Source organism: Topomyia yanbarensis, chromosome 3, assembly GCF_030247195.1.
Source record: "Topomyia yanbarensis strain Yona2022 chromosome 3, ASM3024719v1, whole genome shotgun sequence".
NCBI lineage: Eukaryota > Metazoa > Arthropoda > Insecta > Diptera > Culicidae > Topomyia > Topomyia yanbarensis.
The window spans coordinates 376,734,799-376,756,182 of NC_080672.1; the positions used below are offsets into that span (position 1 = coordinate 376,734,799).

Sequence of the window (21,384 nt, forward strand, 5' to 3'; positions counted from 1 at the left end):
TCCCTGAGTCGTTGGTTTTTGTACATTTTTGTCCTCCTGTTTTTGAACTTTTTTCAAAATATTATGAAGTGTTCATATTCCGTCTGGGGTAGAACTGATTTCATCTTTTCCGGAGACTTATACTGAAATACTGAAAAAACTCAGAGGCAATCGTTAGTGCTCCGTAAAGCCTAGCAAGTATCGGTCAAAAAGACAGTTGAGTACTACATCGTTGTTAGATGAGTATTCACCATTACCCGTTCTAATCGAACTGACACAAAAGTCTTTCGATTTCAAAAGTAACTTTCGAAACATAAAAAGTCTACTTTCTATGTCTCGTTGGAACCAGAGACATTTGTGCAGAGGCTTTTCCAACCACTTCGCTCAGAGGATCGAAGGGCATATCTGCATGCTTTGCGAGCCAACTCGAATGCCTCCGACCTGTCGTTGCGTCTGCGATTACATGTTCTTCTACATAAATTTTTGAATCGACCAAGTTCGGTATTCCACCAAGGGGTCCCTCTAGAAACACGCATTACTCGAAGCGGGCAAACCTCTTGGTATGCTACTACTATGAGTGAGTTTGTGTAATTTGGGACCTTATACAAGTCACTTGGAGATTCAATCGTCGGAAGATACCCATGCAACCCAGTCGTTAAGCCTTCTTCATAGAGGTCCCAGTTTGTAGATTTTGGATTACGATATGTGCCTATAGCTAGTTTGCCAACTCACGCGTAATACCGTCAGAGCAGAGAGTTACATCTACATCTCTTCTCTGCCAACACGTGCAAATGTTGGAGCATTTCCTACATTAAGTATGTGCAGATTTATACTACTTAAGTGTTTCATCCAGTTATAGTATTTGCCAAAATCAACATTCACTTTCAACGCCTCCGTCATTTATAAACGGTCCAACTGACTTACATTTCATGCAGAATCGAATGTTTGAGTGCAGAGGAAATATAAACTCCTTCGCCAACCAAAGCATTCATTTGTTATTATGTGGACAGTTTGCAGGCAGAAGCTGGCATCTTCTACATTTTCAAGCATAAGTGAACTGCATAATCTATATCTGGTGCACTTTTGTTCAAAAATAGCATAGAAACAACATTCAATTTGCTTCTGAAACTATACATATCCAAACCTCAATGCGCTGAGTCGACGAACGAATGACGAGGGAAACGCAGCAACCATTTCATTCATCGTGGCAGGCATGAATTGAATTTCGTTTCATGCAGGGATGTCAATTTTTTTAAGCTCTGATTTCATCAACCCGGTGCTTCTCAAATTAATATCTGAGCTGCCCCAAATTATGTAGTAGGCTAAACCTCAAATTATAAGAGGAAACCCATTTCTGCTATGGTATGATTCAACCCTTTTGAAATCATCAGAAAGTGATGGTTCATTACGGGGCAAATATGCCAAACAATAGACGTATGTCTTGTTTATGTTGTCAACAGTCATATTAACTGTGACAGCACAAATATCGCGAGTTGTGAGGTCGGATATAAGACATGCGTCAATAGCACTAATCGCAAGCATGCGTGCACGAGGCTTTTCACGTGGATGTGTCATGCCATTTTTGTTGAAAGCTACGAAGACGGGGTACGTAGCTTTCCAACATAGAAGTTTCCTTTACATAAATACGGTTCTTGAGCCAAAGCTATGGAAGCAATGCTTTCCTGCACAAGGCGGGAGAGATTCATAGTTACTGTACGTTTATACCGAGGAATAATTTGCGTTATTCTAACCATACTCAATCACAGCACTAGACATCTCATCAGCATAACGTAGCGAAACTAAGCAGATTGTCCAATTTTCTGCAAAATGTTTTGTCCCATCTATACCAGCTTTAAGTTCAGGTCAAATTTAAGTTCCGCGTTCACCCTGACAACGGCCTAACTGGTAGCGATGGTAACATGCATATTTGCATCCCGAGATGGCGCGGACAATATTTACGAGTCCCAAACGGCGAAATAACAAGCGGGTTTTATTTCCTTTTAATGACAACCGTGTGATGAAAATTTCAACCTCGTGCAGTTAGAAGAAAAAATCTCATTATTGTCCCGACTCGGCTTCACGATTCAGCTAGATATGGCAGCTGTCGGATGTGTCCTGCCGGGCGGGGGTGAAGTAGCAGTAGCAGGCTTTAGCACCTTTCTCGGTGGAGGAATTAAAATCCAATTAAGGTTCACTTAAGGTGAATTGGATCGCTCTGTCTGCCTGCATCCGCCGTGGGTGGGATTTAGTGCGTATCCAATCATTAGCCCCACAGGGATGAGTCAAATGCCTCGTGTCGTGTCTGCCTGCACTTGGTTAATAGTATTGCTTCTGTGTTAGCATGTTTGCCCCAAAACAGCAGCTGTTGATCGATCGAGCGAGACGGATTAGATTTATTTTATGTACATCAATTTAATTTAAAGAATTCTTCGACACGATAAGCTTTCGCTTTAGGGTATTTTGGTTCTGTTAATAGTCCCTATCACGAATTGTTTTGCAAAACGATTTGATTTGGATTTCAACTTGTAAACCTCGAGATAACAAGTCAAAAAGCCAATAAGAAACAGCTCCCATCCAGACAAGTGGAAAAAATATCTACTTGACTTGGTTCATCCCAGGACCAACCCACCGATGGATGCGATTGTATGAGAGCAGACACCAAACGGAAAGAAAAAGCATTCAACGGTATGTCTTCCACCACTCGACAAAATCGAAACAGTGTTACACGAACGAAGTCATTGGGTTTGGGTTATGATTCTAGTTGATGGAAAAAGGCAGAGAAAACACACTACCCTACGGTTCGCCTTTGCTCGTCTTCCATCAGCTATGCACACGATGCGGGTCGGCAGTAGATATTCCAGTCTAGTGCGTCTGTACAGATGATGACGGTGGTATCTTCTAGTGGTTCGCTTCGTTGGCTGGACTTCATCGTTTGCAGCTTTCAGTAACATTTGGCATACAGGGTAGTTTGCCTATCTTATCCCTAGTAGGGAGTGTTGCATTAATTACGCGACGCCTAATAATCGATGAAATATTGCGTGTATGTGGTGGTAATTGATTCGTGTCTAACAACAGGATCTATTAAATATGGTGTTATAATCGTACAGCAGTTGTTGTTGTGCGGCACGAAAACTCAAAGCGAGTGATTCAATTTTCTCCCTACCATTTGAGTCAATGCGTTTAACAGAAATAATGGTCAAGTGATGACAATAGGCTCACGGAGAAAATGGTCTTAGCACCCTGTATAGCTTTTGATGTTCTGGTTCACTCAATTCCCACATTTCATATGGCATTCACGATTGAATTGAGCACGACAAATTAGTTTTGTTTGATGGTAAAACATCTATTAGATTTATGACTTTTGGGGTTCACATAACTGAATGTTATATTTATTTTAGGACTATTATTTTGACTCCATGGCGCAACGTAGTTTGTGAAACTGGACCTGTTGCCCGTACCCATCAATAAATGCCAAAACGTGCTTCTCGTCGGTTTTTCAGGCAAATTTCGCTTTCACTTAGAGGAAAGCTGACCTTCCGAAGCGCATAAAAATGTTTTTGTAACCTGCCGAGTTCATTGTCAAAACTTATGTGTGCCTGTGGTCCACTAGGTAGTTTTTTTTTTTTTTTTCCAATTCGTTTATTTGATAAGGCAAGTTTGCGTTAGCTTAAAGGTGCCAATTTTGTTTTGTTTTACATTTTAAATTACTTAAAACTAGGGGATTACATATTGATTAGCTATACATATACACAAGGGGGTAATATAATTTTCGTAAGATTAGGGGGTCATTTAGTTTTTATGGCAATATGGTTTGACATTTTTAGCAATGAGATTATTGGAGCAAATAATGTTTAACTAAGGGGGAAAATTTATACGACTATCTTAAAAGTAGAAATAATTAGAGGGCGTGATTAAATTTTGTAAAGATTCGGAGACATTAATTAGAGTTATTTTATGTGGTAGTAGAGTTGGGCATTTTCAACGAGATCATATAATATAATAGTTAAAACTAGAAAAGGCAAGAAGAGCTAATGCTTCATGAAGATATTTGGGGGGGGGGTGGAAGGGGTGTTACTTCTGTGTATAAGAGTCAGGGGAAGTAGGGTGGATAAACATGGCAGGGGGAGAACATTATTTCAGTTTCAGACTTCGGGAGATCAACGGATGGATTACAGAATCAGGGTGGCCTTCATCAGGAAGAATCATGTACTGGGACGCCGGGTGGTCGTTCTTAAGATGGCAGGGGTTTCTCCAGACGATTTCGTAGTGCGGCTCAGATGTTGATCGGCTACATTTCGAGTTGTGCGTGTGATGTTCGTGCTTTAGGTCCCGTGTTTGTTGGCTCATTTGACAGGGATGTTTTGTGTCGCCTTGGAGTCGCATTAAACCATCGTGGGTGTATGGTACAGGTGGAAGAGAGCGTTTCTGAGAATGATAAGGAAAAAGGGGCAGTTAAAGTTGGATATTGATGATTTTTATGAAGGTGTATATAAGGGACATATAGAGGACATCGCGGCTTGCCAACACATCTCGAACCGGGACGTTGGGTGGTCTTCCTCGGGCCCGGAGGGTGTCCATAAGCCGAGACCTGGCGGAACTGTACTCGGTGCACGCCCAGACTATGTGCTCTATATCGTGATAACCGTCGCCACAAGCGCAGATACCACTCTCCACGAGCCCAATACGTCGGAGATGTGCATCCAGCGTGTAATGGTTCGCCATGAGTCGGGACATCACACGAATGAAGTCACGACCCACATCCATCCCCTTGAACCAAGGTTTCGTCGATACCTTAGGGACTATCGAATGTAGCCACCTTCCTAGCTCCCCATAGCTCCACGAGGTTTGCCAACTTTCGAGGGTTCTCTGATGAGTAATACTGAAAAATTCGTTGAAGCAAATTGGTCTTTCAAAAACGTCACCTTCAATAGCACCCACCTTAGCTAAGGAGTCCGCTTTCTCATTGCCCGGAATGGAGCAATGAGAAGGGACCCACACCAAGGTAATCTGGAAAGATTTGTCAGATAAAGCACTCAGTAGCTCCCGTATTTTCCCCAAAAAATACGAGGAATGCTTTCCATGTTTCATCGAGCGAATAGCGTCAATAGAACTCAGACTATCCGAGACGATGAAGTAATGGTCTGCGGGTAATGTGTCAATGACTCCAAGGGTATACTGAATAGCAGCTAGTTCTGCGGCGTAAACTGAAGCAGGGTCACTGAGTTTGTAGGAGGCGGTGAACTTTTGATTGAAAATACCGAAGCCAGTGGACCCTTCGAGGTTTGATCCGTCAGTATAAAACATCTTAGAACAGTCGACTTCTCGGAATTTATTATAAAAAATATTTGGAACCACTTGTGGGCGTATGTGGTCCGGAATTCCACTAATCTCATCTTTCATGGATGTGTCGAAGAAAACAGTAGATTCAGAAGTATTTATGAAATGCACACGGTTGGGATTGTAAGAAGAAGGATTAATATTTTGCGCCATGTAGTCAAAGTACAGGGACATAAAACGGGTCTGAGAATTGAGCTCAACAAGCCTTTCGAAATTTTCAATCACCAACGGGTTCAAGATATCGCATCGAATGAGCAATCGATATGAGAGTTCCCAAAATCGATTTTTCAGCGGGAGAACGCCCGACAGGACTTCGAGACTCATCGTATGGGTCGACTGCATGCACCCTAAGGCGATACGCAAACAACGATACTGAATTCTTTCGAGTTTGATGAAATGTATGTTCGCGGCGGATCGAAAGCAGAAGCATCCGTATTCCAGTACCGACAGTATCGTTGTTTGATACAACCTAATTAGGTCTCCTGGGTGGGCACCCCACCACGTTCCGGTTATTGTACGAAGAAAGTTGATCCTTTGTTGGCATTTCTGTTTCAGATACCGAATATGGCATCCCCAAGTACCTTTCGAGTCGAACCAGACCCCTAGATATTTTACTGTGAAGACCTGAGCGATAGTTTGACCCATTAATAGAAGCTGTAGTTGTGCTGGTTCACGCTTCCTAGAAAATACAACTAGCTCAGTTTTCTCCGTGGAGAATTCGATACCCAGCTTAATAGCCCATGCAGACAAATTGTCCAAGGTATTCTGTAATGGTCCTTGTAGATCGACAGCTTTGGGTCCCGTAACAGACACCACGCCATCATCTGCAAGTTGTCTTAACGTGCAGGAATTGTCAAGACATTCATCAATGTCGTTGACGTAGAAATTGTATAACAGGGGGCTTAGACATGAGCCCTGGGGAAGGCCCATGTAGCTAAATCGTGATGTCGATAAGTCACCATGCGAAAAATGCATGTGCTTTTCCGACAACAAGTTTAGTAAAAAGTTGTTTAAAGTCGCTGAAAGACCATGCTGGTGCAGCTTCTCTGAAAGAATGTTGATAGAAACTGAATCAAAAGCCCCCTTTATATCTAGGAACACTGATGCCATCTGCTCTTTACTAGCATAGGCCATTTGAATTTCGGTTGAGAGCAACGCAAGACAATCGTTCGTCCCTTTGCCTTTGCGAAAGCCAAACTGTGTATCTGACAGTAAGCCATTTGCTTCGACCCAATTGTCGAGGCGGGATAGGATCATTTTCTCGAACAACTTCCGGATACAAGATAGCATTGCGATCGGTCGATACGAATTGTGGTCGGAGGCTGGTTTTCCTGGTTTTTGGATGGCGATGACCTTCACTTGCCTCCAATCGTGTGGGACAATGTTAGCCTCAAGAAACTTATTAAATAAGTTCAACAAGCGTCTCTTGGCAGAGTCTGGCAGATTCTTCAACAAGTTGAATTTTATTCTGTCTGGCCCTGGAGCTTTATTGTTACACGACAAGAGAGCAAGTGAGAACTCCACCATCGAAAAAGGTGTTTCGTTCGCGTTATCGTCACGGGACACGGCGCGGTAGATCTTCTGTGCCGGGGCGGAATCCGGACAAACCTTCTTGGCGAAATCGAATATCCAACGGTTTGAATATTCCACGCTCTCATTAGTACTGTTTCGATTTCGCATACGTCGGGCTGTTCCCCAAAGAGTGCTCATCGATGTTTCTCTCGTTAATCCGTCGACGAACCGGCGCCAATAACCGCGTTTTTTGGCTTTCATCAAACTCTTCATTCGCTTGTCTAACGTCGCGTACTGTCGAAAACTAGCAGGTAACCCGTCGTTCCGGAAGGTCTTAAACGCGGCGGCCTTCTCTGCGTACACGTCTGAGCACTCTTTGTCCCACCAGGGATTGGGAGAACGTTTTTGTATGTTCGCGCCGGGTACTGGCTTAGTCTGAGCTTGATTCGCGTTGTCGAGAATCAAGCCAGCCAAAAAGCTGTACTCTTCCTCCGGAGGAAGTTCTTGAGTAGATTCGATGTTGTCGGATATCGCGGCAGCATAGCTCTTCCAGTCGATATTTCGTGTGAGGTCATACGAAATATTGATTGTTTCCAATGGCCTTGAGCCGTTATTGATTGAGACTACGATCGGCAGATGGTCGCTACCGTGGGGATCAGGGATTACCTTCCACGCGCATTCTAACTTTAGCGAGGTCGAGCAAAGGGATAAATCTAATGCGCTTGGGCGCGCAGGTGGGGGAGGAATCCGTGTCATTTCACCCGTGTTTAGAATTGTCATGTTGAAGTTGTCGCAAATATTGTGAATTAAAGAGGAACGGTTATCATCATAAAGGCAACCCCATTCCGTACCGTGAGAGTTAAAGTCGCCTAAAACTAGTCGCGGTGCTGGCAGGGATTCTATGATGTCATGTAGCCGGCGATGCCCAATCGCGGTGTTGGGGGGAATATATATGGAAGCTATGCAAAGATCTTTGCCTTTGGTTGTTACTTGACAAGCGACAACTTCAATACCTGTTATCGAGGGAAGGTTAATTCTGTAGAAGGAATAGCGCTTTTTGATCCCCAAAAGCACTCCTCCATAGGGGGTATCTCGATCCAGGCGAATAATATTAAAGTCGTGGAAGTTGAGATCTATGTCGGAAGTTAACCAAGTTTCACATAATGCAAATGCATCGCAACTCAAATTATTTATTAAAATTTTGAAGGAATCGATTTTCGGGATGATACTTCTGCAATTCCACTGTAGAACAGTGATCAAATCCGTGACCTCGTTCGATGAGTTAGCCATCGAAGGATACAATCGCTGAAAGGAGGGGCCATTTAGCAGTCAACTGCTTCAAAAATGTTCTTACTGTAGGGAGAAAAGCTAACATAAGACTTTTAATAGGATCAGTTATATTGAAAGTTTTTATTATCCAGTCCACAATGTCCGAGAGTTTGATAATTCCAGTGCCGCGATTATTCTCGAACTGAAACAGAGGAACACTTGGGATTTTTGATGTTCCGGGAAGTGCTGGGAACTCCTTCTCTGAGTTTAATCCTCCGAGACCAGGAGCTAATTGCTTCGGTTTGGTTGCAACACTTCCAATAGATGTGACTTTCTGAGTCCCGTCAAGGGATACCTTCTGGCCTTTACAACGAACTTTAGGAGAGGAAATGTTCCTCCTCTTCCTATAACTTCTAGGCGCCCTAGTAGATGTTCCCTCTTGTGGGTCATCAGCCTCGCCCTCGTTAGGAGGCAAGTGAGCATAGATATTTGTTGAGGTTGGTGGTGTAGCTTTCTTTAGCATTTCTGCGAAAGAACGTTCGGATCGTCCAGCAAGGGAACGTTTTAGTTTATCCCCGCGTAGTTTGTACGCGGGACATGCCGAGATATCATGCAGACTCTCCGCACAGTAAGGACACTTTTCGGCTTGCTTACTGCACGAATCATCTAGATGATTCTCCCCGCATTTTCCACAGCGGGCCTTATTGCTACAATGGGTGGCTGTGTGACCCAATTGTTTACACTTTGTGCAATTCATGACCCGCGGCACAAACAGACGCACAGGCAGACGAACCTTGTGCAAGAGGACGTAATTTGGCAAAGCGGTACCAGCGAAGGTCAACCGATAAGAGTTTGATTGGGGGTACGTTTTTGAACCATCCCCCGCAACTACTACTGAGTGCAAACGCTTGCACTCGAGTATTTTCACTGGCTGTAGTAAGCGGTCTCTGAAACGGCCAACCCCGTACTGCAGCAGATCCTCGCATGTCAAACTGTCATCGGTGACAACGCCTTCAGACTGTACTTTCACAGCTGGAATATACACGTGATAGTCCTTCGTAAAGTGCTCGCAGCAAGCAATATCGTTTGCCTGCTTTGAGTTAGTCAGCACGACCCTCAGCCTGTCTGAGCGGACCTTTTTTATTTCGATCACAGCCGAGAACCGTTCCGTTAGGTCTTTTGAAATCTGTAATAGATTCAGCGATTTTGTTTTGGGCCGAAAGAAGACCACAAAGGGACCGGTCGAGAGCTCTGGATATTGTTTGGGTCGGGGGAGAGCCTTAGGAGTCGACTCGATCTCCATTTGGCCATCCGGGGAGGAAGCCATCGACACCGTCAATGCACGGGGTCAGCACCCGCGCAGACGGGAAAAAGCCGTGAATGTATCAAAAAGGTAGATTTCACTTATCTGTATACTCGTTTCCCACGACGCACCAGTCCAGCTTAAATAGCTGGTTATTGTTCAATCCTCGCTTTACGAACAAAAGGTTGAGGAATGTGGCCTAACGGTTAACACACGCACAAAAGAATAAAAGTCCAAACCTCGAAGAGGCAGAGAATGGCAAAATAACCTTGAACGCGGATTACTGCACTGTTCTTTTTCCAACAGACCGAAAACAAAACACTTCTATCTCGATCGAGCGATGCGTAGAGACTGTCCACTAGGTAGTTGATAACGTTCTAGTCTTTCTCCGGACATAAACAGTCTAGAGGCCGGGTGGTATACGGCGGGATGAAGTATATCAGCCAAGAATCGATCCACTGGGATCCTACTCCCACGTCGTAAAAGCCGACTGAAAACAGGAGTCTCCAAATCAAGATGATTCTCCCTGTTCAGGACTGCATGTCTAACAGATACCAGTATTGCACGGAGTGTCATGGGTCAAACGAATCCCTGACATTGTGGGATTCATTCGACAAATTTTGCGCTAAATCGTATTCAGAGTTAGCAGCACCCTCTCAGATTCTAATGAAACTTTCTGTACATGAATACGTTGTCACAAAAAGCCACTTTGCATACTTTGTTTTTCCAAAAATGATCTAGACTGTTTTTTGAAAAAGGCCAAACTTTTTTTACCAATTTTTTTCAAATAGCTATAGTCTAAAAATGACAAATCCTACAAAAAATGTTGTAGGAGTGGTTTTCACAAAACTAGTCAAATTTTCGAATACAACTATTGAAAAAATTCTTCATTGACTCCTACACTGAAAAAAATCGATTTTAAAAATTTAAAGTCGATTTACAAAAAAACCCTTTTCGATTTGGATGAAATTTTGTTCCAAGATAGATAATTATGATCCCTACCTACCGTAAAAATTCAAGTTGGGCACTTTCAAGGAAAAAAAGTTATTTGAAAAAAACTTTTCCTTGGCCAAACTGATTTTTTTTGAGAGGAACAAATTAACTTCAGTCTTCAAGTCCTCTAGTCTTCCAGTCTTCATTCAAGTTTATTATGAATATATACCAAATGTCAGTGGCGTGGCGAGGGGGGGGGGGGGTTTGGGAGTTAAACCCCCCCCCCCAAACCAAAATTAATTTAGTTGAAAAAAAAATATTGGTGGTGACCAGTTTAATATAAAAACATATTTTATTTTTAATATTTAAATAATAATTTTGGAAGTACTACACTCAGGCAAAAATACAGCGAATTTCATAGGAATATCGTATAATTTTTATCCACAAGTAGCACGTATGTAAATCATAAGATTATCTTATGAAACGGCATTTATTTGGTCAAATCGGTTTGCTATGATTTCATGTTCCATAAGGCATCTTTGAATTATCATAAGACAATATTATACATTTCGCTTCTGTTTATGAGAATCATAAGATGCGCGTATGAAATTCGAACTACTGGCCTATGCAATAACTTATAAAATGTTAAGGTAATCATATAAGTCGTATGTTTTTCATATTAATTTTATGAAAACATAGTTTTGTTACTTTTCTAGTCATCATAAGATGAATCTTATGAATTTCGCTATGCGTTTTGCCTTAGTGTACGATAGGATGCATATGAAAAACGAAATGTGGAGACGGCGTATGAACAACGAATTGCAACAGTAGCTTGGAGAACCACCCATTGTTCGCTCAGCGAAATTTGGGCGGCTGCATGTTTTCAGAATGGTGAACAACTCAGTAAAATTGTTCTAGAAACTAATCGTTCTTAGCACGTTGCATTCAAAATCACTAAGAACGCGTTGATCTCCCGCCAGCATGCTCCAGGTTTCTTGACCGTAGAGGAAATTCGGTCTAATGAGCGATTTGTAGAAGATTAACTTCATCTGGTCGATCGAAGGGTTTTTCGAAACCCAAAGTAACAACGTTCACCTGCTAGAATGCGCTTCTAAATTTCTCTGTTGGCTTCATTATTGGCGATCATTAGTGAGCTCAAATACACGAGCTCACCCAGTAAACGAAATGGCGACTAGGCGGGTTAAAACATGCCGACGAGCGGTAGGAAACATTGCTCTAGGCAACCCGCTGTAACTCGCCAACAATCCGCCCTAATTGTGTGGGTATCAACCAACTCGATATCATCGCCATCGCTTCAACCGTTAGTTGGATGTACGTCCCCACCATCGTCTCAAGATTGTGTGCCACGATGTTGACGATACCGGCGAAGCTAAAAAGCTGAGCAGACTTCCGGATAACCGTGTCAATCTTAGCTCTTATCACACCTTACCGTAGCCCTTTCCGAGTTTCAAACGGACTCGAAAGTATTTCTAATACTCATTACATATTACTCCATCTATTTTCGCTGGTCAGAAAATCCGTATATGCTAGTTTTCTCAACGAACTCGCTTGCTAACGGTGATTGGCGGCGACCAGGAATTTGGGAGAACACCTTTAGCAATATGATTGCTTGATAACTATTTGCAGCAATCCCACTTAACACCCTTTTTAAAGATGGGACATACTACATCCTCCATCCAATCTTCCGGTAAAATCTGTTTCTCCCAGATCTTTCAAACCACCCAGTTGAGTACTCTACACAACGCCTCTGTTTCGCCAACGTGTTTCAGCAGCTCACATGGCAACTTTATCAGTCCTCAACCTGCTGATCACCTCATGAATCTTCGGTAGATATTGCGCTGGGAATCTGTCGTCGGCTGCGCATGTCTGATTTTTGCGATACTCACGTCGTCTACTGCTATTTCGATGTTCATCATAATACACTTCTCGATCAGTTCACACTCGGTCGTGAGAAGGTCTACTACGCTTCATATGTCAGCCTGTGGCACATAGCCTTTGCTTGAGCTATTTACCTATTCGTAGAATTTTCATAACTCTATACAGATGCTCCATCGCCTCGGTATCCCGATCGTCCTGTAGGCGATTTCGAATCTATATTCACACTGTAGAAGGTGCGCACATTTATGATGCTGGAGAAAACTTTTCCGATCATTAGAACGTGGTCGATTTGGTTCTCAGTTTGTTAATCAGCTGATCTCAGGGGCGGGGTTCATATCGCTGATGAGGAGCTTCACATTCTGCCGCGGGCTCCAAATGCGCGTAAAATGCATCTTTCTCATTCTCGGGTCACGCGCGTTAACGATGCTGTAGTTGTACAAATGGCCTTTGATCTACACACATTCTTTCTCTGATCGTCTGTTACTTGATTACGCGTTGGCGCATCTTGCCCAGCACTACAAAGCTGATTCCCAACTTGTTTGTTGTGCTGTCGCTCTAGTAGAATGTAACCGCGCGAGGCCCGCTTTTGTACACATTCTGTCCTGCCAAGCAAAGTTCCTATACAATGCTACGTCTTTGAGGTTGCGAGTTTTCAACTCATTGTGTAGGATTCGTTCGAACCCAGGGAAGCAAAAAGACTTACAGTTCGATGTGCCAAGTTTCCAATCGCAGTCCTTTTTTCGTTACGTGGGCTTTGATCGATTATTCCGATCCGCCTTGTCCCCCTGATTCTCCGTAACGTGGTGTTTTCCGGGCAGCTTGTTGGGTTTGACACAACCTCATGTCCCCTCGGACAGCCCCGCGGGGTTTCTTTGCCACCTCACGTATTCAGTTCTGTCTACGGTAGGGTTCACACATGCCCACTCGCACCTTCTCATTTTGCTTCTACTGCACAAGACAGTAGTACCCAGTCGATGCCGGGCTACGGATTAAATGTAATCAATAGACGCACAGGAAACCATGAGATAGGAGCTTGTTAACACTGGGAAGTATTCACCATTTGATGACTAACCTTCGAAGTTGATGGTTTCGAAATTTTGTGATGTTAACCGTAAGATAAATAAAAACTCTATGAAGATATGAAATTCCATTCCTAATTTTTTATATTTAGAATGGAATGGTAACCGCTGAACTGTTTTTGTTTTGGGAACTTTCAATATTTTATCAAATTTACATTAAATTGAAGCATTTTCGAAAAATCAACGATTTTCGTCAATCCCCCAAAACAAATTTCTAGCTACGCCACTGTTGTTACTGATACTTTTTGCATGTATCAGGCAACTAGCAGCTGGGAAATGGATTCTGAGATGATTATGACCTTCATTGGTTTAGTTTTCGATAAAAATACACTGAACAAAAAATTTGGTTTGGACAACGAAATGTTTCTTTCAAATAACTTTTTTTTTCTTGAAAGTGCCCAACTTGAACTTTTGACGGTAGGTAGGGAACATAATTATGGTACAAAATTTCATCCAAATCGAAAATGGTTTTTTTGTAAATCGACTTTAAATTTTTAAAATCAATTTTTTCAGTGTAGGAGTCAATAAAGAATTTTTTCAATATTTTTATTCTAAAATTTGACTAATTTTGTGAAATCACTCCTACAACATTTTTTGTAGGACTTGTCATTTTTAGACTAGAGCCATTTTAAAAAAATTGGTAACAAAGTTTGCAAAGTGGCTTTTTGTGACAAAGTCTTCATGTACAGAAAGTTTCAATAAAATCTGAGAGGGTGCTGCCAACATTTGTTCGAGTTGGCGCGAAATTCGTTATTTTTATGTCCCTAATACCCGTTACGAAGTTCGCTATAGGAAATTCTAAGTCAACGTTTTTGGTATCTTCTAGTGTTTGTATAATAGGTGCTGGTGATGACATGTGCAGTGCTCTGATCAATCATGGTCAGAGTAGCACCAATTAATCTTCAGCATGAAAGTACAGGAACTATGAATCTGCACCACCTTGTGCAGGAAAGAAAAGCTTCCATAGCTTTGGTTCAAGAACCGCATTCTCATTAAGGAAACTTCTATGTTGGAAAGCTACTTAACCCCGTCTTCTTCACTTTCAACAAAAATGACATAACACATCCACGTGAAGTACCACGTGCGTGTATACTTGCGAATAGTGCTCTTGACGCAACCCTAGTAACAATTGAAGTTTTATGGTAGTTTTAAAGCCACTCATAAAACTTAGATTGCACTTGTAGCGTGCTATAAAACTTCAATTGTTACTTGAGAATTCTTATATTCGACCTTACAACTCGCGATATTCATGCTACCACGTTCAATTTGACAGTTTATAAAACACGAAACATGGCTACGGTTCGCCTATTATTTGCATAATGCCTTCTAATGGTTTCATAAGGGTTGTATCATGCTGCGGCACAAATGGGTTTCCACTCATAATCGGCAGTGATGTAAATGCCAACCACATAATTTGGGATTGCTAGGATATCTATTTGACATACTTAAGCTGCACAAACCGGCATTTATTCCATGTAGGAAATCTCTCAACATTTGTACGATGTAGCAGGGAAGATATATTGGATGTATCCCTCAGCTCTGACAGTATTTCGCTTGAGTTGGCAAACTTGCTCGTACAGAACAAGATCGAACCGTCGTTATCTGAGCATCAATACATTACCTTTGATCATTTTCTCATGTATATATCTCAGATGTTCTTCAATCAGTTCTTATTAAATGTTCCGTGTTGAACGTAGGAACTTCTCCAAAAAAATAATAACGTGAGAAAAGCTAACAATAAACAAGAACGATTAGTGCGAGAAGAATGCGCTTTATCACACTGACATAACCGGTTTTCAAGACATAATTCCAATAAAGCGATCCAACTTGTACTACCGAAGCGAAATTTTGTATCGCTTAGAACATATTTATGGCCTCCTTTCTGGAGGATTGAAACCACTATGCAGCGGTTAAGGAAGAGGATAATTCACGTTTCCCCTATGCACTACTGCTGTGTCTAGCCATATACTTACTGCACTCAAGCGACGAAATGAAAGAGCACTTTACATTTTGCTACCACTACAGTCACTACGGTCGAGCAATAGGGTTAGGCCGCCCGCAGTAAAAGTTAGATTTACTTCTGGAAAGCGAAAACTTGTGCCACTTGTTCTCAGGCGGCTGCGATAAAAAGCGAAAGAGAAGTTAATTTGCCGTCGCACTGCACCAAACACACACACCGGCTGCGGTGCGGTGTGATTGCGACGGGTGCTTTCGCGAACGGTTCTGACTTAGCGATGTAGGGCAGCTTTGGAGCTGGATCAAAGGTGCAAAGCGTGTAGCAATGAAGCTGTTGCTTCGAAATGCACTTGCACCCTAAGCTACTGCAGCTACCTTGCTGCACCGTCTTTTTACGTTGTGTGTAATTGTTGGTAAATGTTTGTGGCTGAATGGAGCAGCGATAGTGAGGTGGAAGTTGCATAGTTTTCAAGGTAAATGAGTTGTCTTGGAGTTTTAGTTGGATTATAATTTACTGTAACCGCGTCTTTGAAGGTTGCCTACTTTAGTCGGTACCTGACTGGGTTGAATGTTTGTTTTGGAAATCTGTTCGGTAAAATGAGGTGACTTTTATTACTATTTCTTGGTCGGTTATTTGCAACGCAGAAACTTTTCTTTATTAAATCGTTTACTTTTCAACCGCGACAGGTTATTTCAGTTTATTCTCAACCACCTTCTAATTTCTTTCTTTAATTTGATTCCTTGAATAAAATCTGTTCTATGAAGAATTTTTCCTCATCTTTTTTACTAATCGAGCACCTCTAGTTTTCGTAGTGAAACTAATTATAACGTTTTGGTTCGGATTGATTGCAAAAAAATCATTAGTATTCATGGAAACGTTTCAAATCAAATCAATTTGTGTAACGCCCAACTCCTACACTGCAGAAGGCAAAGAATTCTTCACATTTCCTTTCGATCATGTCCATATGAGCCTGCCTAGTCCTAGTTTTCCGTTCTAAGTTTATAACTGATTCGCTCTAGAATACCTGTCCGTCTTTCAATTTCATTGCTTTCGTTTCTCTTAGTCTCAAATTTGCCGAAAATAGCCAACAAAATCGATACAGTAGAACCTTGCGGCAATTAAAACATAGTAACATTTTTTTAATTTACATGTTATAGTTAACGTTAGGCAGACAACCCTATTTTCATATTTTTTCAGCGCAGCATAAAAATAACACCTTTTGGGCATTATATTTGTGTAATTAAATGGTAAGGTTTTTCTTTAAAACAGCGACACGTATAAACGATCTAAATAGTCAATAGACAAACATGGCTTCATGCTTGAAATTTGGTAGAAAACCCATCAATAACTCGTTATAACTTTCGATTCCGCCAATGAAATATTTTCAAACTTGCAGCAGATATACTTGATTACTATATCTTTCTATTTTGTCAAGTACCAAATAAGTAGACAAAGAGTTTTTTGCTTATAAAGATAGGACCATACCCGTAGGTGTTTGTTGGTAGCCTTATGAAACGTGTCATAAAACTTCAAATTGCCATTTCTCTCAAATCTCTCGATGGATCATTTTGAAATTCACTGAGAAGATGCTTGGATACTGTATCTTTTGAATGCCGTATGCCAAATTTAAGGTCATTTTTTTGTTAATAATGGTTTTAGACACACCGTGCGTATAATACATCATTTTCTTCGTTTATTAATTTCGAAAACAGTTGTGTAAGAAAAAGTACGGAATTGATTGAATCAATGATACATAAACTGGCTTAACAAAAAAAAATATAGAAATCGCGGTTTTAACTTTTTTAACAAAAATTACTGTAACTGAGAATTTTCAACCGATTTGAAAAAAATCAAACGATTCTTTAAATTGAAAGAATTCTCTAAAAACGGTTTAAAATGGAATATCGATATTTTTAAAAACAGTGCAATTATTTGGTAGAGTGAAAGTTTAAAAATCGGGTTTTAGAAAATAATACGAAATGGTGTGAAAATTCAAATGAAAAAATATTTCTGACGAGTAGTACATTGGTAACAGTTACTGTGCGCAAATTATACTTGTGAGCTATTGTTATGAAAAACTATAAAAACTAAACAATAACACAATAAAAATCAGCAAAAATGACAACGATTTTTTCTACTTTAAAATTAAATAAAATTAATTGAATAAATGATTAAAAACGATTATATAACACTAATTGTTACTTACGTAGTAAAACAACCGAAACGCTAACGACAACCGTACATTAGGGTTCAAATGTACCCCACGTCAACTTTGACACCTGCTTCCACGAAGGCTATAAGCAAACTGGCTATACCACCTTTTCCTACTTTTACTAAGAACTCTAAATTGAATTATGGTTAGGGTCCCAGGTCCGCAAATGCCGAATTTTTGGCTTTAAGGAAGGCGTGTTGTACATTTGTACCCCAGTGCAACGTTCTAGGGTTAAGACTAAGAGAAACGAAGGCAATGAAATTGAAAGACGGACAGATATTCTAGAGCGAATCTGGTAAAAACTTAGAACGTAAAACTAGAACTAGACGGGACTGGTGGTATCCAACGGGGAAAAACGATCGAAAATGGTGAGTGAAGCTAAGCAATCATGCGAAAAAAATTCCCCCAGAGGCGAGATTCGAACTCGCAACCTTTGAGACTCCGGCCCAATGCACTAACCCTTACGCTATCCCTGGATATGGTGATATCCCAGAAAGAACATATGATTATCCCACTGGCGACGGTGATCGTACTATGCCTGCAAAGCGAAAATCACACACAACGGCAGCTGATCACCCCAACACATTTGATCTATTTAATTTCCCCGCTAGATACCAAGGTCCGGGTTTTTTTATCGTCTGATGTCTAATGTTTAGTATTGGTACTCAAGTCAAAAACCAAAAATTGAATTATTAGTTTAGGACTAGACAGGCTCATATGGACATGATCGAAAAGGAAATGTGAAAAATCCTTTGCCTTCTGCTGGCAGAAGTTTGGCGTTCCACCCAAGTCTACCGCATGATCGTTCCGTGGGAGTGGAAGTCTTAAAAAGCTAGCCGCGGCACGAATAAGAATTCCGTTCTATTACAAAGCGTTCGGTGCCCTACTGAGATTCTCTAAGGAATGTAGATGGAAGTTATACAAATGGCGTTACCTTTAATCTGGACTTAACAAGCGATATCTTCATTAAGGGGGGCATCTGGTGTAAAGTGCTCTAACCGAAAGTTATTTTGTTTTACAATTTTGATAGAAGGCAACAATGGATCTTTTGTGCAATTTTAAGATTTATTTATACATTCATTGTATAGGAAACAACAAAATATTTTCGGTCAAGCAAAACCACACATACGAACGTCCCAAGAGTAGACGTCCAACCATTTCCACGTCGAGGAGCGCCGCGGTGAACACCATAACTCTCGATAAAATTGTCTGACACAGGAAATTCAATAAGATTTGTAAAGCTTAGACTCATAGTTACTCGATGAACCAAAAACATAGAAAAAAGTACGAGTTTCGAAAAATGGCTTCACGAAAACCTTATATTTTTCTGTAAAATTCGCACTTTTCTTCATAGGGAGAGAACAAAAACATGTTATTCAGTTTTCTGTGGCTCATCGACAGGCTACACATGTTGTGTATTCTCATAAACAAGCAAGTCGATTCGTTGATTAGTTTTTGAGTCATCGTGTTCGCCAATTCGAAAAATGTGGGTGTCCCACATCAAATTGCACCACGGAAAAAAGGCTGTAGAAAATAACCCATTGGAGGGGGTGGGCGTAGCGTAGTTGGTAAATTGATTGCATTGTACGCAGCGCACCTGGGTTCGATTCCCGACCCCGCACATAGGGTTAGAAATTTTTCATAAGAGATTTTTCTAACCCGAAGAGGCGAATGCCCTTAAGGTTAAAACCTCTATAATCGAAAAAATAACCCATTGGGTATTTGCTCTTGAAAATATGGATAGAAGTAGTTTAGAGTGTTTTGTTTACACTGTATTTTCATCGCTGTCAGTTTTTCGGAAATTGTTGCTGATAGATTGAAATCGGCATATGCTACAACAAATACGCGCGAGGAATGCATGGTTGTTTAAAACAAAATAAGTTGAGCGAAGCCACCGAGATTGCCGGAGACTATTCCGGAGGTTCAATACTATCAATTAAGCGGGTAAATAGAAGTCGATTTTTTTGCCCGCTGCACCCCGTTAATCGCCGAAAGCACTGACGGACAAGAAGTTATTTTGGGAAAGCTCGTCCAAACGTATAATACTTAAATCTTTATTGCGAGTTAACTAAGTTTCGTTGTCAATGTACTTGATACTTGAGTGGCCTATCTGCCGCTTTTGACAAAGTGAACCATGACATAACAATCGCTAAAATGGAGAGATTTGGAATTAACGGTAGTTTGTTGCAGTTATTTCGATCCTACCTTTCAGGTCGAGAAATAGTGGTTGTCATTGGAGATTGTCAGGCACCCACATTTACTTCTACGTCAGGAGTACCCCAGGGAAGTCACTTGGGACCGCTGATGTTTCTGCTTTACTTCAACGACGTCCATCTAGTTCGGAAGACTCCACGCCTGTCCTTCGCAGACGATCTCAAGATGTTTCTTCTCATCCGCTCTACTGAAGATTGTATATTACTGCAACGACAGTTTGAAACCTTCGCTGACTGATGTAACACGAACCGTATGTGTGTAAATCCAAAGAAGTGCTCGGTGATATCGTTCTCACGAAAAAAAAGACCCGGTTTGTTTTAACTACCGTCTACTGATACTGAAATCGAACGCGTTAGATAGGTGAAGGATCTAGGAGTGATACTAGATTCGCAACTCACGTTTAAACAACATGTCTCATATCCAGTTAGCAAAGCATCTCGAATGCTGGGATGCATCTTCAGGATTGCGAAAAATTTTACGGACACCTATTGTCTCAAATCGCTGTACTGCTCTTTGTCGCGGTCAATCCTGGAGTACTGTTGCGAAGTTTGGAGCCCAAACTATAACAACGGTGTTGACAGAATTGAGTCCGTGCAACGACGCTTTTTACGTTTTGCGCTTCGTAGGTTGCCGTGGAGAGATCCCATCCGTCTGCCAAGTTACGAAAACCGGTGCCAGCTGATTAGTTTGGAACCCCTGCTTGTTCGAAAGAATACAGCAAGGGCGTTGTTCGTTGCTGATACTTTGCGAGGTCATCTGGATTGCCCAGCCATCTTGGAACAAATTAATATAAATGTCGCACCTCGAACAACGCGCAACAACCTTATGCTTTGATTGCCATTTCGATGCACTAATTATAGCATGCACGGAGCCATTACTGGTCTACAACGGATCTTCAAGCGAGTCGCATCCGCTTTCGACTTTAATTTGTCTCGCCCAACTCTACGTCTACGATTTTCCAGAACCTTTAACTGACCCGTTAATTTCGGCTGATTCCTTCATTGCTGTTTTTTATATTTTTTCACTGTATTGTTATTATCTTTTACTGTATTATTTTTTTATTGAGTTTGTAACGATTTCACTGTTAGCCATAAGTTTAGCATTAAGACATCATTGGGGCTTTGAATTGCCTGTTGATGTATATATAACAAATACAAAATACATGGACAAATACAGCTGCTTCTCGATGTGCCTAAGCCGAATGGAGTATCCTCCTCCACTAGACTCAATCCTGGGCCAATCGCTTCCAGTCGCCCTGAACGTTGAGCGCCCTCTGGTTCTCCTCAACCACACAAAGCCATCGTGTACGCGGCCTGCCACGAGGCTGACGATCTCTTCCAGGTTCCCTGTTGAATATTGTCTTCGATTGACGGTCATCCGGCATTCGGGCCACGTGTCCAGCCCACCGCAGTCTGCCGTGTTTTATCGGCTTCACAATATCCTTCCCTTTATATACTTGGCAAAACTCACTCAAAATTCAGGGTCGTATATAGAGCGTATTTCGTCTTCGTTTATTAGATTGCGGGACTTAAGCTGGTTACGAAGTTCGTAATAAGTCATGTTTGTAGCTCCAATACGACTTTTCACCTCGCGGGTAACAGCGTTATCGCACGTCGCTAGGGTTCCAAGGTACACAAATTCATCTACAATTTCAAATATTTCACCATCTAGCACCACTACCACTGCTGGA

General features: G+C 41.5%; 1 protein-coding gene across 3 annotated transcripts in view; it reads right to left on the bottom strand.

Annotated features, from left to right (window-relative positions):
- The window catches only part of LOC131693311 (uncharacterized), a 903,090-nt gene that overhangs the window by 637,516 nt on the left and 244,190 nt on the right, over window positions 1-21,384 (bottom strand). The window lies entirely within an intron of this gene.